The 17,123-nt window shown below is 41.1% G+C and overlaps 1 protein-coding gene across 3 annotated transcripts in view; it reads left to right on the top strand.

Annotated features, from left to right (window-relative positions):
• Positions 1-859: 859 nt before the first annotated feature.
• The window catches only part of CEMIP2 (cell migration inducing hyaluronidase 2), a 106,093-nt gene continuing 89,829 nt past the window's right edge, over positions 860-17,123 (top strand). Inside the window, exons 1-2 of one of the 3 annotated variants that reach the window (XM_069087051.1) lie at positions 1,842-2,465; positions 6,091-6,153. The gene's annotated coding sequence lies outside the window, so the exon portion shown is untranslated. Of the gene's footprint in view, positions 968-1,841; positions 2,466-6,090; positions 6,154-17,123 lie in introns of those variants that run through there. The other 2 variants (XM_069087056.1, XM_069087046.1) reach the window with 2 other exon arrangements.

The raw sequence follows: 17,123 nt of genomic DNA, 5'->3' as shown, positions 1-17,123 counted from the left end.
ATATTGGAGAATACATAAGTAATGGAAATGAGACATTTATAAAAATCAAACTTACATGAAAATATTGTGCATACATGGAATTAAACTTTATTTTTTGCTAGGTACCAGACAAGACATGTAGCGATTGCAGTGGTTTTATAATCTCAAATAGGACAGACTGTCCCTAAGCGATGCATGACTGCACTCCTGCCATAGCCTTCTTCCAATTTAGCATTCGGTCATCTCCCCTCCCCCCCTTTTATTGCTACATGCTCCACTTGGGACCTTCCTGAGATGCAGTGGGGAAATGCACCAAGCAGGTCCTTTCTTGATGTTCTGACCAATAAGTCCTGTTGAGGGGAGAGTTCTTTATTATTTAGTCATTTTAGAAGCTCATTTCCCTAGTGTCCGCTACTTCTCAAACAACACCTTACACAAGGGGATTTTTTTTTTCTGGTTGTGTATGTCTGTGCAAATACCATGGTTACACAACTAGGCTTTAAAATTTTATATACAGTGTTAAATGAAATAATGTCCTTAATAGGAAGACATCCCATTCAGTACTAAACAGAGGCAGGGGAGGCCGGTGCTTGGCTGGAGCTGCTAGCGGCATGGGGGGAGAGAACAAAACTTGTGGATTTGTGACATAGCTGTCCCAATATGAAAACTCAAAGGCCGGCTTGGGGACAGGAAATAAAAATGAATTAGGAATCCGTTGCGATGGGGACTCTACGGTCTGGGGTTGTCTGAGAAGCACATTGTTTGAAGAGTGGGGGTGGAGAGCTTAGGTGCGTAGGGGAGGGGTTTGGATGCCAGCCCCTCAGTTGTGAGGGCAGGGGGCATGGGAGGCGCTACGTATATTAACCTCGGGAATGGGAGTGGCATAATCCAACAGCTGCAGCAGCATCCAGCTCCTGGGGCTGTGGGAGAAGATACAGCTAAGCCTCGAGGGACATTTGGGAACCCCCAGAAGCTAGCGGAACGCAAGGTGGGGGTGGTCGCAAGGTGGGGCTGGGTCTTGGCCGACCAGCCATGATGAGTCAAATATCGTTCTGATAGGGGTGGGAAAAAGGAGCACTATATTTGGAGTCGTTGGATCCGAGTTCAAACCCCGGTTCTGTTACTTATTACCCCTGTGTGACCTTGGGCAAGTAACTTCCCCTCTTTCGTTTTCAGTTTCCCCATCTGTGAAACTAGTAAGGGTTTGAGTAGTGATTTCTACAGCATTAAATCTATGAGCTGAAGGCTTAGGACGGATGCTTTCTCCAAATATTTGAGGAGGCCTAGATAGTTCTGCTTGGCCCCAGGGGGGCAGATCCAGGTTCACTGGGTGAACATTGCAGAAGTATTTTTAGACTTGGTGTACTGGGAGGAAAAACTTCCTTGTGAGCAGAGGACTTCGTAGAAAGTGGAAATGGGCTGCTTCTGGAGCTGGTGGGTTTTCTTTCTGCCAAAGCTAATGACCTCTGGTTGGGGTGTTGTACCGGGGATTTCATAAAGTTCAAGTACAGTTAGAGTTTCTTTGGCCCCTTCCAACGCTGAGGTTCCACAGAAACGCTAGGGATGTGGGAGAGCGGCCGCGATTCCTTCTCCACGCAGCGTGGGGGTGTTGGGAAAGGAGAGGGAGTTCCCTAGTGGGAAATGCAAGCGGCGCCTCCTTTCCCGGACCTCAGGGGAAGCTCTCGGCTTAGGCGGGGCACCAGGGCTGCGCCGGGCCGACGGAGAGGAGCTGTTCCTAGCTGGCAGCAGTGAGAGGCGCTGGGCTCTCACCTAGCTCCAGCTCCGACCCCGCGGGTGGAGCCTGGAGCTGCCACCACCCCTTCGGGCTCCAAGCGCCGCCTTCTCCCCTTTCCTCCCAGGCTCTCTCCCGCCCCCACCCGCGATTCCCTTCCCGGCCCAGCCTTGCCCGGGCCATGGCGCCCTGCAGGCAGACAGAGGCTGGCTGGGGTGGACCAGAGCAGCAGCCTCCTCCGCGGCCCAACCCTTAGAGCTCCAAGCCTGGCCCCGGCGCTGCAGCGCCTGCCAGCTGGGGACCGCCGCAGCCGCCGAGGCTTTGTCCTTTCCCCAGGGGGCTCCGGGCCGCCCTGCTGAACAGCACCTTCTTCCTTCTTCGAAGGGGAAGGAGGGGGGAAAGGGCAGAGCTGCGGCTGCGGAATAAAGAGCGGAGGGCACTGCGGGCTCTCGCCCCCGCCCCCCTTCTCTTCCCTTCCCTCCGCCCCCACCCTGGGGCTCCGGGCTGGAGGAGGACGGAGGAAGCGGCGCGTCACTCTTTGGAGGAAAGTATTTCACCTACCGGGCTAAGGCTGCTGCTGCTGCCAGTTGCGTAAAAGCAGCGGCAGCAGCAGCCCCCCAGCAGCCGGGGCTCAACGAGTTTCCATTGCCATGGAAAGCAGAACCGGGGCAAGGGGGAGGACGACGAGCCAGTCTGTCTGGATCGCCGGGGTTTAGATACCCGCATTGCCCGACTCCAGACTGGGGAGAGGAAGGTAAGTAGCTGCAGTCTCCGATCCCTTTCTGTGGGTGCCCGACCCCTCCCGGGTTCACTGTGTAGACAGAGCCGGCGGCGAGTTCCGCCAGTTCGTAACCAGCCAGCCCCAGCTGAGTCTAGTGAGGGAGCACGTTGGGGATTCCGGGTGAATGAATAACCCTCCCCCTCCCAGCCCTTACTCGGCCCGGTCCGCCTCCCTTCCCTGGATGCCTTCCTTTCGGGATTAGGAATGTTTGGATTCCCCTTGAAGGGAATGCACTCCTTGAGAGAGGGTAGTTGGGAACTCTTGTCTTGATCGTTGCTCCTCCAGAGGAAACAATGGATCTTTTAAAGTTCCTGTGAACAGCCTTAGACTCTAGAGGGGGTGGGATGGGGAGATTGAAATAAACCCCTCAGGAAGCCGGCTTCAGGGAAAGATTGTTGGAATGCATTGTGTGTATGTACACACACACATGTGTTTAATGGCTCTTTCCTAACGCTAATCCGATGGAGGTATTTTTGTTTTGTTTGTATGTATGGGGGAAGATTTTCAATAGAATGGATCTAAAATTTGGCAGATTCTCGAGAATTTAACATTCCATCCTCGTATGGAAGTTGGAAGGTACTTAAAGGTGAAAGGACCAGGACCAAACACTGTGATTACTTTGACCTGATTTTTAAAGTCAAAGTCTTTGCTTTATTGTGCATTTAGTACTGAAGGGGGCTGCTCTTAGGACTCCAGTGAAAACTGTATCACACACATACCTTTTCTGTCTGTATAGGTTAGGCTAGAGGAACAGGCTGGGAGACTTCATTTCATAATGTATTTTGAGTTAAATAGGACTTCACACATCGAAGAACTCTTACAGATGAGTGAGTACAACTCTGTTTCTTAGTTTCCTCATGATGAAAGAGAAATGCCTTGACTTCTTCAAGGTCAAGCCTAGTGGCAAGGCCAGGACTAAGAGGCTGACTCCCGCTTACTCTAGTTCTGCTAGAACACTAATCAGATCAATTTGTTTCTTGGCTTTTTCCAGACATGAGGTTCTAACTTTCTGAGATCCACAATCTTAGTTTAACTAGAAAGTGAAAGCACAAAAGGGCATAATGCAAGTTTCTAAGATGCACCTTCATTATCAATTGTGCACATCCAAGGGAATAATTGAGACTGAGAGAAGGTACAACTTGACCTGAACTGTGACATAGCTGAATTTACAATGCAATAAGAAACTTTACATTGAACATGTAGAATCTTAAGGTCAGTCATATATTTTAATATTATTCTTGTCATACTTTAATAGCACAGAGTGGAATTTGTATTCTTTCATTAACTTCCACTTAGAACAAGTAGCTATTTTCAAGAATTCTATAAATTCAATAAACATATTTATTAGGTACATCCCAATTTCTCCTTACTCATCTATGCACTCATATAACAGAGTGGTCCAGCTAATGCTCTTCCTCATTCATGGAACTCCATCACCCTTCACCCTCTTCAGTGTCTGTATGGACAGTTTTCCCCACACCTGGAACATCCTCATTCTCAACTCATCTCTCAAAATCCCTACTTTTTTTCAATGCTCAGCTTATGTTCCAACCTTTTTACGTGAAACTTTTCTGTATGTCTGTACCTTCTTGAGCTTTCCCTTCAGAATTATCATGTATCTATTTTATTTTATTGTTGATTTTGTTGAGTATGACTCTTTGTGACTCCATTTGGTGTTTTCTTGGCAGATGCTGGAGTGGTTTGTCATTTCCTTCTCCAGATCATTTTTAACAGATGAGGAAACTGAGGAAAATAAATAGGGTGAAGTGACTCACCCAGGGTCACATAACTAGTGTCTGAGTTTAGATTTGAACTCGAGTCTTCCAGACTCTAGGCAGCTGGGTGGTGAAGTAGATAAAGTATCCGATCTGGAGTTAGGAAGACTCATGAATCTGGTCTCAGACAATTACTAGCTATGTGACTCTTGGGCATACAAATACAATCAAATAAGACAGTATCTGCTTTCAAGGAGTTTACATTCTAATCAGGTAAGATAGTACATAGATTTGGATGAAGGGTGGGGAGTAAACACTGGTTTGAAAATTGCTGGGAATTATATGGTGACTTGGGTTCCAGGTTAGAAAAAGCAAAGACTCACCACTCAGGACCCCAGACCCTGATAATACCCATATCAATGCTGCTAAAGTCCAACTTCTGGTGGGAGGTGGATGAGGAAGATGGTTGATATGGAAAAAGAAAGTGGCACTGGAGTTGGACCTTGCAGGATCATAGATGAGGATGATGATGATGATGGTGGTGGTGATGGTGATAGCTAACGTTTATATAGCTCTTACTATGTGCCGGACAATGTTCCAAGTACTTTACAATAATTATCTTGTTTGATCCTCACAACAACCCTGACAGGTAGATGCTACTGTTATCCTCATTTTTACATATGAGGAAACTGAGGCTGAGAGGTTAAGTGACTTCTCTTGGGTCACACAGCTAATAAGCATCTGAGGCTGGATTTAAACTCAGGTCTTCCTGATTCCAAGCCTGGAGCTTTATCCACTGCAACTAGGTGGAAAGGACCTCAAAAATCGTATTGTCCAACCCGCTCATTTTGTATGGAGGGACTTCAAAGAGTAGAGATGGGGATAGTAATGGAGCTCATTCTAGGTCTGGGGACAAGGATGGCTCATGCAGGAAGATGAGAAGGGAACTCAAGAATAGGAAATGGAAGCTAGTCCGATTTGACTGGAACAGTACATGTTAACGTTGGAAAAGTAGATTACAGGCAGATGGTAGAGGGCTTGGATTCCAGGAGCAGAGTTTCTGTTGTGTTCCATTGGCAGTGGAGAGTCACTGGAAGTGTATGTTTATCCTTCTTGTTAATGCGTGGCAGAACAGGATGCTCCCACAATTATCTACTCTCCCTTTAACCTTCAGTTTTTCTCCATCCCTTGGTTAATTCCTTCTCCCTAGAAATGTACCCAGATCTCTCCATTCCTTAAAACAAAAGAAAGCAAAACAAAACTCACTACCATCACCTCAAGCTATTGTCTTATATCTTTTCCTTTCACAGTTGAACTCCTAGAAAAAGCTGGAGGGGAAAGGAAACATTTAGTGTCTGTCGTGTTCTAGAGAAACTCAGCTAAGTTGTAGTGAATGTTGTGAGCCTGTGGGATCCTTTGATATCTCTTAGACTCAATTTTGTAACATAGAACCCATCTCTAACTTTGACTTTTCTTGTTTCTGCGTGACTCGCTGTGGAAATTTATTAACTACTTTGTTGAATTCCTATGACCTGGCCTTTACTTTTTGTATATCATGATAAATGACCATTTCTTATTCTGTTTCTTTGCATAAAGCCATCACTGTCAAGATAGTCCAGGGTTATTAGAACATTGGGCAGTCATTCACCTATTCTCCATCTAGAGATAAGCCCTACCACCACCCAGCTCCCCTCAATGCTCTGCTTAAATCTCTAGTCAGTAGAGAAATCACTGCCAGTCCCTGGACTGCATAGTTGTCTCCCACTCTCAGCTGATGGTCAGAGAACAGCTCTTCCATCCTATAGGTGTTATTTAACTCCCCCAATCAGACTTTCCCTCCTCCACATATTATTTTCCTCTCTTTACCCTATTCCTTCCTATAGGTTTTGCTCTTGTGCTGCTGGCCTTTGGACTCTTCCTTCACCCATCACTGGTCTCTGGTAGTGGTAAGTGTTAACCCATTACTAATAATGCTTCTTGAAATGACTCTTGGAGTTGTAATTGTTCCTTCCTATAAGAATTGAACCCAACCATATAGAGAGTCTGGACTACTAATATTCCCCTTTTAAGTCATATTTCTTACTAAGACTAGGGACTGGACTCTTGGCAGCCACACCTGCAAAAATAGGGCAAGGTCAACAGCTGCGCTGGTTACCTCCTGTCTTTACCAAAGAGAGTAAGGGTAGAGTATCTAATGGTGGTAGGGACCCCTTCTTCTTAAGCTGGTTACCTCTTATTTACGCTGAAGAAAGCAAAGATTGAGGGTCTGTCAGTGACAAGAAATCCTTCTCACATGGTCAAGCCAGATTTGAACTCAGGTCAGCTGGATTCTAGGCCCAGTGCTCTATCCACTGTGCCACATAGCTACCTCACGGAGTATATTAAGTAGATAATACGAATCATACTAAGTTGAGGGTTAGCAGGATGAGAGTGATGAAAGGTCAAGAGATTCAAGAGTAGCAAGTATAACAATAATAATAACTTATATTTGTATAATACTCAAAGTACTTTAGGATCAGATTATGGACAATAAGGTGGTAGAATAGGGAGTGCTTTGAACGTGTGGTTGTTCAGTGGTTTCAGTTGTATCTGACTCTTCATGATCCTCTCTGCAGTTTTCTTGACAAAGATACTAGAGTAGTATAACAGGAAGCACCTTAGCACACCTGGGATGGCTGCTAGCACAGGTTTTTTGATCTGCTTTTCTAAAGGAAAGCAACTCGAAAGGGGTTAACAATTGTACTTTACTCAAACACATATATCATTCACTTAGTTCAGGGGAAAAAGTCGGCACCCTGAACTTCAGAGAAAATACAAACAAATTACAAGCAGACAAAAAATACAGACAGAGAAAACATCACAATTCAATAGACCAACAGACAGGGCTTCTAACTGTCTGACCATTACATATATACATAGTTACCAGAGAGAGAAGCGCCAACATCTGGGTTTTCAAAGCCACAGGACTTAACAGCTGCCCAGAGTCTCATCTGGCCAAATCATACACCTCTTCCCATAAGTGAGCCCCAAAGCAAAACCTCCCCTCACAAGATATTTAGCCTTCTTCAGCATCAGAGGACATCATAAGTGATCCACTGCCTAGTTACAAAGTAACAAAAGGTGTAGGCCTTCCTGACAAACAAGCCTCCTGTAATCAAGCTTGTCTTGTTGGGCTTCATGTGAGGCCTATTAATAGGCAGGCAAGATCTTCAGATCTCATTAATATTATAAGTGGTTTGCCATTTCCTCCTCCAGCCTATTTTATACCTGAAGCAAACGGGGTTGTGACTTGTCCAGGGTCACACAGCTAGTGTCTGAGTCTGTATTTGAACTCAGGTCCTTCTGCCTCTAAGCCTAGTATTCTGTCCATTGTGCCACTTAGCTGCCCAGCTTTGACCATAGTAGAATTTAATTGAATTTGTTTTAATTGAATAAGGCTACTTAAGGGTGAAGAGATAGCTTAGTTATAATGGATAAAATACTGCATTTGGGGTCAGAAAAACCTGAGTTCAAATTATGCCTCTGTTACTTACGAGCTGTGTGACCCTTGATAAATCAACCTGTGCCTCAGTTTCCTCATTTTTAACATGTTGGTATTGAGCTTGAGAGCTCTTCCAGAGCCAAATCTATGCTAATATGAACTGGTGTGGGAAAATTAAGGGAATAGAACAAATGGAAAGATCATGGTTAGAGATGTTGGGATTTTGAAAGTGAAATAGTTTTGAATGCTAGTCTGGTCTAAACTGTGACTACACTGGATAGTAGCTGAAGTCATACAATTGTATTGGAGGTCTTGGGAGTTCAAAAATTTATGGTTTTAGAGGTCTCATCAATGGATACTGAAATCTTTAGTAATGATCATTGAGAAAGGGGTCAAGAGGAAGACTGTGATCTAAATGCCATAAACTTGGAGAAAAGTGGGAGAGTTTCTAGAAGTCAGTAGATGACAGAGACAAAGGTCAGGATATCATTGTATTTCAAAGGAGAGGTTATAGAATGGTATTTAAAGGACAAGGATCTGGAAGTGGTAGTGGGGAATGAGCATACCGACTCTACCAACAGGGTGAAGTGAGAAAGGTGTAGCTGGTGGTAGAGAGATATTAGAGATATGCAATCCTGAGGGAAAAGTCAGGTGAAAACTTGGTGAGCTGAGGTGGAAAAAATATGACAGAGAGATTGAGGATAAAGTGAAGTTTAACAATGGAGTGAAGATTATAAAGAGCCCAATGAAAATGATGGGTAGACGACATAAAGATTGGAGGGAATGTGGGGCTGGGATGAATGGAATGGCAGCATGCATGAGATAGCCACACTATGTGATATAGCTCCATGAGAGGATAAAGGAAAAAATCAGGAAATGAGCACAATATCAACATTTTATGTACCTAATTTGAAATATGAAATATAATGATAAAAGATTCTAAAAGACCTTTCTGTTATATATTTTACAGGAAAAATAATATAGTGTGTCCTTTCTCTGCTTAGTAAACATTTAATCATTCAGTATTCTTATTCCTTTTGTCTTTGTATATGGACTTGATTCATAATCATGTATGTGTGTGTATATATACATATATGTTACTTTACCCATGATTTGTTTAATATAGGGAACTCCCAATAAGGAAACTCCTTCAACCAATATAGATTGCTACCATCTTCTCTACAACTTAGATCCTTAGAGAGTTGCTTAGGGCCTTGCACATTTAAATTGCTTAGGGTCACAGAGGCAGTGTGTGTCAAAGGCAGAATTTGAAACCAAATCTTCCTAATTTCAAGATCAGCTCAGTATCTATGTCATACTGCCTCTCATATAGAATTTTCTTAGTGTTATTGGAACACAGAGACTAAATGAATTTGACTGAGAAATCTCTGAGTGAAGTGGAAAGAGAAGGCCGAAGTGAGAGATATTGTAGAAGACAGAATTGATGAGATTTGGCACCTGATTGTGGAAGGAAGGAGAGTGAAGAGACAAGGATGGCATCTCACAATTTTGAGGCTGTGAACTGAGATGACTAGAAGAATGGTGGTGGCCTTGACAGAAATGTGGAAGTTTAGATGAAGCATGAGTTTGCAGGGAAACATAATGAGTTCTGTTTTGGACGTGATGAGTTTGAGATTTGACTTTCAGTTGGAAATATCTAGTAGGCAATCGATGAGTGTAAGATACAACATATATTTCTTTTTTTTTTTTTTAAAGCAATCAAGGTTAAGTAACTTGCTCAAAGTTACATGGCCAGGTGTTTCTGGATGGGTGCTAAGTGTCTGAGCCCAGATTCGATCCCCAGGTCATCCTGATACTGGAGCTGGTGCTCTTACTCGCGCTGTGCTACCTGGCCGCCCCTACAACATATATTTCTCACTTAACCTGGTACGTGTTTCCAAGACTCCAGATCAACTTGGTATCAAAAGCTTCTTGTTGTTGTTTTGTGTCTGATTTCATGACTCCATTTGGAGTTTTCTTAGCAAAGATGCTGGATAAATTTGCCATTTCCTTCTCCGGCTGATTTTTATGGATGAGGGACTGAGGCCAACAGGGTTAAGTGACTTGCCCAGTGTATCCAACTAGTGTTTGAGGCCAGATTTGAATTCAGGAAGATGAGTCTTCCTGATTCCAGACCCTGCATTCTATCCACTGAACCACCTAGTTGCCCCAAACTCTGTAAAAATAGCTTTAAATCACTTTTTTAGCTCTTAATCACTTATTTCCATTTTAACAAGTATTCTCCTCAGTTGGATTTAGGCTGTGACACTTCATTTAAATACTGGAATGTACCTCTCTCCCATCCCCACCCCACTCTGCATTGTTTCTTCTAGACCACATATACCAAAAAAGCAATAAACCAAGTCATATAACGGTATCCCTGAATGTATGACTCCAATTTATGACTAGCTTTCTTCACAAAGAAAGAAGTGATTTTCAACTTTATTTGGAAGAATAAAATGTGCCTTTTTCACAACAGGTGATTTCTAGCAGTCATTACAGATTATTATAACTTGAATTGACTTAGAATACTTGCTTATTGCTCTAAAGCAAGCTCATTTTTCATTTCGCAAACTGGTTTTGTTACAAATTTAAGCTTGTAGGAGGCAAGGGCATTCTAATTTTTATATACATACATACATACATATGTATACACACACACACACATATAAGTAGGAGTTGTTTAAGCATTTCATAAAAGTGCTTGGCTTTTGTCCCCAACTTAGTTATGTGTTGGGGCATCTGCTCCCACTTCAGTTGCATTTGAGCTTACTGTAAGCATCTTTATGTCTTGGCAGGGCAGACCATGTCATCTACTTGTAGCCGCCTCCCCTTCTAATTCACCTTCCACCACACAGTGAGCACTCAGTCCTACAGACTTTGTTAATAATTGGTTAAGAATTTCTGACACAAATAAGTGACCAGATATGAAAAACAGCTGTCTTCTGCTTACACTTGTTATAAACAACACATACTTCAAAAGATGTTTTCTTTTATTTCAGCAGTTAATTAATTCTTCCACCAGTGCATTATTACTATGAATGAAATTTAAAAACAGTTTATTAAGCCCTTAATGTATACTTGGTAAGGGCAGTTAGGTGATGCAATGGATAAAGTGCCAGACCTGGAGTCAGGAAGACTCATCTTCCTGCGTTCAAATTTGGCCTCAGATACTACTCTCTGACCCTGGGCAAGTGACTTAACATGTTTGCTTCAGTTTCCTCATCTGTAAAATGGGCTGGAGAAAAACATGGCAAACAGTTCTGGTATCTTTGCCAAGAAAACTCCAAATGGGGTTCTGAAGAATCGGCACGACTGAAAAATGACTGAACAAAGAAGTGCTGGGCCCCATGCTAAGCATGGAGATACAAATGTAAAAGTCAGGTGGTCTCAACTCTTAAAAAGTTTATAGTCTGTTTGGGCAAGGCAGTATATACAGGGGAGTGCTGACCAGGGAAGTTTTGGTCTAGGGAGTTACAAGGATTCCATGTGGGACAGTCAATTGACATGCTCTTTCCAAAAGTGAAGGTAATATTCATTGGGATTACTGTGACCAGAGTAGGAGGTGGAAAAATCAAGAGGAGAGAAGTGGTGTAGGTGTGCCCAGGCTGGACAAAAGTCAAGATGGTCAGAGTAGATGATTGGATGGCATATGGATTATGGTCTGGTCTGGGGCTGGATGGATATAATAGTTTTGAGGAGTTTCTGTTTACTTTGTCACCTATCAAGATGACTTAGCCCCAGGGCAGACTGTGAACAAAAATATTTACCACCTCATCGCCAAGCTTTTTTGATGATGAGAATCTTTGTACTTGGTGCTTGTATGACACTCTTTCTGAATCTGTACTTGAATTCTTTCTTCTTGGTAACATCAACCAGAGGTTATGCTCAGCTGGCATTGCTTTTCATTCCCTAGGGTCACCTCCTCAAAACAACGAAGAGCCAGAGAAGAATTTTAGCACAGGAGACAATAGCTACTTAAGTAGCAAAACCAAAAAAAAGCAAAACTTTTCTACAATATTTTGATGCAAATATAACCAGGATGCAATGAGAATCATATTGGTAAATAGAAGAGAAAGGCTACTAGAGATGTTTCTTAGATAGTGAAGTTTTAACAGTGCATATGCCTTTAGAAAATTTTTATATTGGGGCAGCTAGGTGGCACAGTGAGTAGAGCACCGACCCTGGAGTCAGCAGGACCTGAGTTCAAATCCAACCCCAGACACTTAACACTCACTATCTGTGTGACCTTGGGCAAGTCACTTAACCCCAACTGCCCTGCCTTTCCCCCGCCAAAAAAAAATTCTTGTATTGTCTTTCTATGAGTATTGAATCACAGAACTGAAGAATTGGAAGGCAGTCATCTCAAACAGTCACCCTATAAATGAAGGTTGCCACACTAAAATGTACCTGACAAGTAGCCACCCAATTTCTGCTTGAAGACCTTTCAGAAAGAAGACCTCTTTCCCCCATAACCTCATGTTGGAAGTCAATTCGACCTTTGGATAGGTCTAATTTGTTAGGAGATTTTTCCTGAAATCAAGGCTGACTTGAATTCTTGGCAACTTTCACGTATTGTTCCTGATTCTGCTCTCTGGAGCCAAACAGCATGAGTTTAGTTCCTTCTCCAAATCATAACCTATCAAATTTGAAAATACCTAATACACCCCCTTGTGTCTTCTCTTCTCAATGATAAACATAACCAGTTCTTTCAACTTATCTTCAGTTGCTCGTCAACTGGTCTATCAGCTGATTCCTTCAACATGGAACTCAAGGCCCTTTACCTTCTTGCTTGCTTCTTCCGGACACTCCAGCTTATTATTGACCTTATACTGTGGCATTAGGGACTGAACACAATACTCCAGATGAGGTCTGATGAGGACAGAGTAGGGTGGAACCATCACTTCTCTATTCTTGGAAGTTATGCTTCTCAATACAGTTCAGGTTGCATGAACTTCTTTGGCCGTCACATTACACAGCTAACACTGGTTATTTTCATCCTCTGGTAAGAAGGGGCTCTGATTACAAATGGCTGTGTGAAGGGTGGCACAGCTTGAGAAGTAGTGTCCATTAAAAAAATGACCCCAAGAATGATTTCACAGTTGATACCAACCCTTTGATCAGCTGCATAAGAACACGATTTTTGATAGAGTCAGAGTTGGGGTTTTCACAGCCTTTGCGGCATTGAGACCAGGTTTGTAGTGAGATGTAGGCTTTTATTATCTGGTGATGAGTGACAGCTAGTGTCAGCAGAGTGATGCGTCAGCCCAAAAGCCTAACTTGAGAAAGTCAACAGTAAGATCAGGCCTTGTGGCCTATAAGACATGAGTGCACTTCACTGCTTTGTAAACTTTATTTTGACCTTGATCTTAATGCTGCCCCGAATCTACATTTTCCAATTTTCCTAAACGACACACTGATCTTGATTCAGTTATTTATTCTTCTTATTATGTTTTTCCAATATGTAATTGACGTGATAGAATTTTACATGAATATTTAATTTGGTGTTTCTAATAAAAATCATAGAAGATTCAAACTGGAAAAGATCTCTAAAGATCATCAGTATTAGGGGTTCTTGATGTAGCGTCCATGAACTTTTTTTTCTTTAATAGTTTGATAGCTACATTTAAAGAAATTTGGTTTTTTTGTAATAACATGTATTTTATTTTTTGTATTTAAAAACATTACTCTGAGGCTTTTCTCCAGACTTCCAAAGAAGCCCAGATGCACAAAATTAAGTTCCTCATCTAAACTCTTATATTACTAATAAATAAGTTAAGACATACAGAAGATAAAAATGGTCTGTGCAAAGGACAGATCTCATGTTAAATTGATACTAGAAGTCAGGCTACCTTACTCCTAGTTTAATGGCTCTTTCTATTATACAAGATTACTATTTCTATAGGCTTTTCCTGGAACAGGTTGATTAAGGGACCACAGGACTCTTCTGTGCTTTACCAAATCAACTAGACAGTATGTGATCTTGTCTTCTTGCTTTTTCCCTCTAATTGTTCACTCATTTCTATAGATAGCAGCCCCTGGGGTAACTGTGTCCAATAAAATGTAAGTTTCTAGATAGCAGGGATGGCTTTGTTTTTTGTCTTCATAGAATTAAGACCTAGCATAGCACCTTGTACAAAGTAGGGGCTGGATAAGTGCTTGTTGAATTAGACTAATTGTCTCCATATCTTTTGATAATGTTTTTAACCTATTGAGGATTAATGACTTTACTGAAAGGAAGAATAACGAATTTCTCGATATGTTTTTGGAAATTAACCTTTAGGTTCTCTGTTGCATTTTCAAACGTGGCTTTTTTTTTTTAAAAGCTAATTATAAGGGAACGGCTCAACCCTGTTTCAGTGTATTAGTGATGAGCAAAGGATATATTAGAATGAACTGGGTATGAGATATCAGAGTGAAGTATCCTCAGAGAGTCTGTAGATTTCTTAGAATCATTGGTAGCTAAGGTCCAGTTCTGCTAATGGTTTCCAATGATCTCTAAAAATATAAAGTACAAGAAATACTTATATCTCTTATGCAGTGGAGGCCGTCAACAGTACTGCTTAAGGTCTATACGCGTATTTCAATTCTGAGAATTTCCAGTTCATGATGTTGTTCAATACTCCACCTAGGAGAATGTTGGACATGGACTTGCCAACTCGCCTGTGATAGACAGTAGAGAAATGTTGCACATAGTTGCCATAGTTGGTTTCCTTGTCTTTCTCATTTAGATGTTGATGATAATGGCATCATTGACATCTTGAGACATTAATTCCCCAAATGCCTCATATAAACCTATGGAGATCTCTACAAAATAACATTCCTTTGTTGATCTTACGAAGGTTCTCAAATTGCATTGAAAATTCATATTGGGGTTCTCTGTCTTTGATGAAGTTAGACTTATCTAACCTAAGGCTGTTGTCTATCTCATCCAAGATGGTCTTTGGTTTAACTTTTTTGGCCCTCAGTTTTCTTACTTGTAAAATAATGATATTGGACTAGATGTACTTCAATGTCCATTTTAATTATAAATCTGAGATCCTATGTTCTGAATAGACCTGAATCTTTCTTGGCATCTGACCTCTGAATATGTAGGTTTATTAATCTCATTTTTGGATTTGTTTTTTCCCTTCCTACTGCCTACTAGCAACTTTATTGTATCTGTCCTTAGATCTTCAGAACCATTTAAAAATGTCAGTTCAACTGAAAAATTCTTCATGTAAGTACCTACTTGTATGCACAACATTATGCTAGTCATCTACAACTTTGTATTTTCTTTGTCTTCATATACTTCCCAGAATCATGTTCCATACTTACTAAATGTTGAATTTATTTGAATGCAAAATATAGATGAGTTAAAATCACACACGGACATTAGAGCTAGAAAATCATTTAGGTCAACCCTTCATTTTAAAATGAGGGTAGTGAAGCTAAGTGACTTGCTTAAGGTCATACAAGTTATAAGTAGCAGGAGTCTAGCCTTTAACTAGTTCAGTGCTCCTTCTCCCAGTACAAAGCTCTGTCTTCCTTTGTATTCTGAAAAGAATGGCATGGGACCCATTGGCTCTGTGACCTTAATTAAAATAGCCTCCTCCAAGTCAGTGGAACGCCTGCCTTTTGGTTCTTTCATCCAGGGGCCAGTCAGGCTGCTGATTAGATGCCAAAGCCTGGCTTTGTGTGCTTCTTTCAGCACACCCATCATTCACCATTGGCTGAGTCTCTTGTATCATCTTAACCCAGTGATTGATGGAAGGTCGGGGTAGAGGGGAGGAAGAGGGGGAAGTTGGGATGGAGGCGGGGAGAGAGGAAAGAAAAAAAAAGAAGGTGGAGCAGCTAGAACTGGGAAAAGGAGAAAAAAAAAGGAAGCCATGGTATGGCTATTGAAATAAAGGGAAACAGAAGAGAGGAATGGTTGAAAAGGACAAAGGATGAGAGGAGGACTGGTAGGTAGAATTTTACACTCCCTCACCCCAATGAATTTTCTAGATTAAAAAAAAATCTTTCTACAGTTTGGTCATCTTTTGTTCTTTCTACTTTTCTGTCTTTTTTGGGGGGGATATATTTTGTTGTATCTGCCTTGAAATTTTCTACGAATGGACTTTAATGATGTTTTATCCTTTATCTACCCCACCACCCACCCACAATGTCCAGTTCTCTTATTTTTTTCTTTCCTTCCAGTCTTCACTTTCATTAAGAATGAAAATGCTCTGTATCTTTTCACTGTGTCAGACATCTTGGCTTTAGGGTTAAGCTTCCCTGATAATGTATGCATTTAAAAATCCCCCCCAAAAAGGCAGAAGTGGACAATCTGTTGTCACCAGGAGCATAGAAGACTTTGTTCTCTTTTCTATCTCATGAATGAAAAACATATAAAAATAAAAAAAAGGTCTGGCAGTCAACTTACCACAAAACTTAAAATGGAAAAAGAATTCTTGCTGATATCATTAAAGACTATTTAACAGGCCATAGTTGAACAGGTAGCTTCAATAAGCTTTGTGTATGAAAGATACAATTTCACAAATTTACCACAGATGTAATGTGTTCATGTATATGCCTTGAATTTAGTATCATGCACATTTTTAAAGATTCTCAAGCTAAGCAAACATTATGCTTTTGGAATATATTGACTGGAGGGATTAAATATTTAGAAAGCACATATATTTCCCAATTGTATTTAATGCTTTCTGTCATAGCCTAACCACAAACTGAATTCTCTAGAAGAGCAAACGAGATCAGTCACTGTGAATGATATTTACTCTAGTTAAAATGCTTGTTCAAGGGGAAATTTTTTCTACTTTTTTCAAGTTTAGCTTATTTAAACAAGGTATTTAAATGGCCCTTACTGCAGTTATTTACTGTAATGTTGAAATATGCTCTTTTATAAATGTTTTGCATATAGTTCATATATATAAAAGTAATTAGAATAAATGTTTTACTTGGTTTAAATATTTTGAGAAGAAATAAAAGGTGAAAAGTAAATATTAACAGTAAAGATGGTAGAATGGTTGAGACTCTGACTATCCACACACAAGCAAATGTCTTCATGAAGGCTGTGTATAAATTTTTCAATCATTCAGGGATTTCCACACACACACACACACACATTTGTGTGTGTGTGTGTGTGTGTGTGTGTAGGTATGACCTTTATTTCAAGTTATTTTCAGATGACCCCCTAGCAAAAACTTGATTCATTGTAATGGTTTGGGAGTAGACTATTTCAGGTGAATTTTGGAAAGCCAGTGAAATTAGAAGAATTAAATAGAAAAATTCTTTGTTTCAATAAAGTTTGAAAAGCTTTTTAAAATGTCTGAATGTACTTTCCCTGCCTACATTAGTAAAATACATATTGCATAAATGAATTGCTTATGATTTATAAATCTTACATTACTCAAATCTTGTATTACTCACGGTCATCATTTTTCGGCTTACCTCTAA

This window comes from Petaurus breviceps, unplaced genomic scaffold (assembly GCF_028583685.1).
Source record: "Petaurus breviceps papuanus isolate PSGF00001 unplaced genomic scaffold, PetGlider_PUasm1.0 118, whole genome shotgun sequence".
Taxonomy (NCBI): Eukaryota; Metazoa; Chordata; class Mammalia; order Diprotodontia; family Petauridae; genus Petaurus; species Petaurus breviceps.
This window is presented reverse-complemented; position numbering and strand designations above follow the sequence as displayed.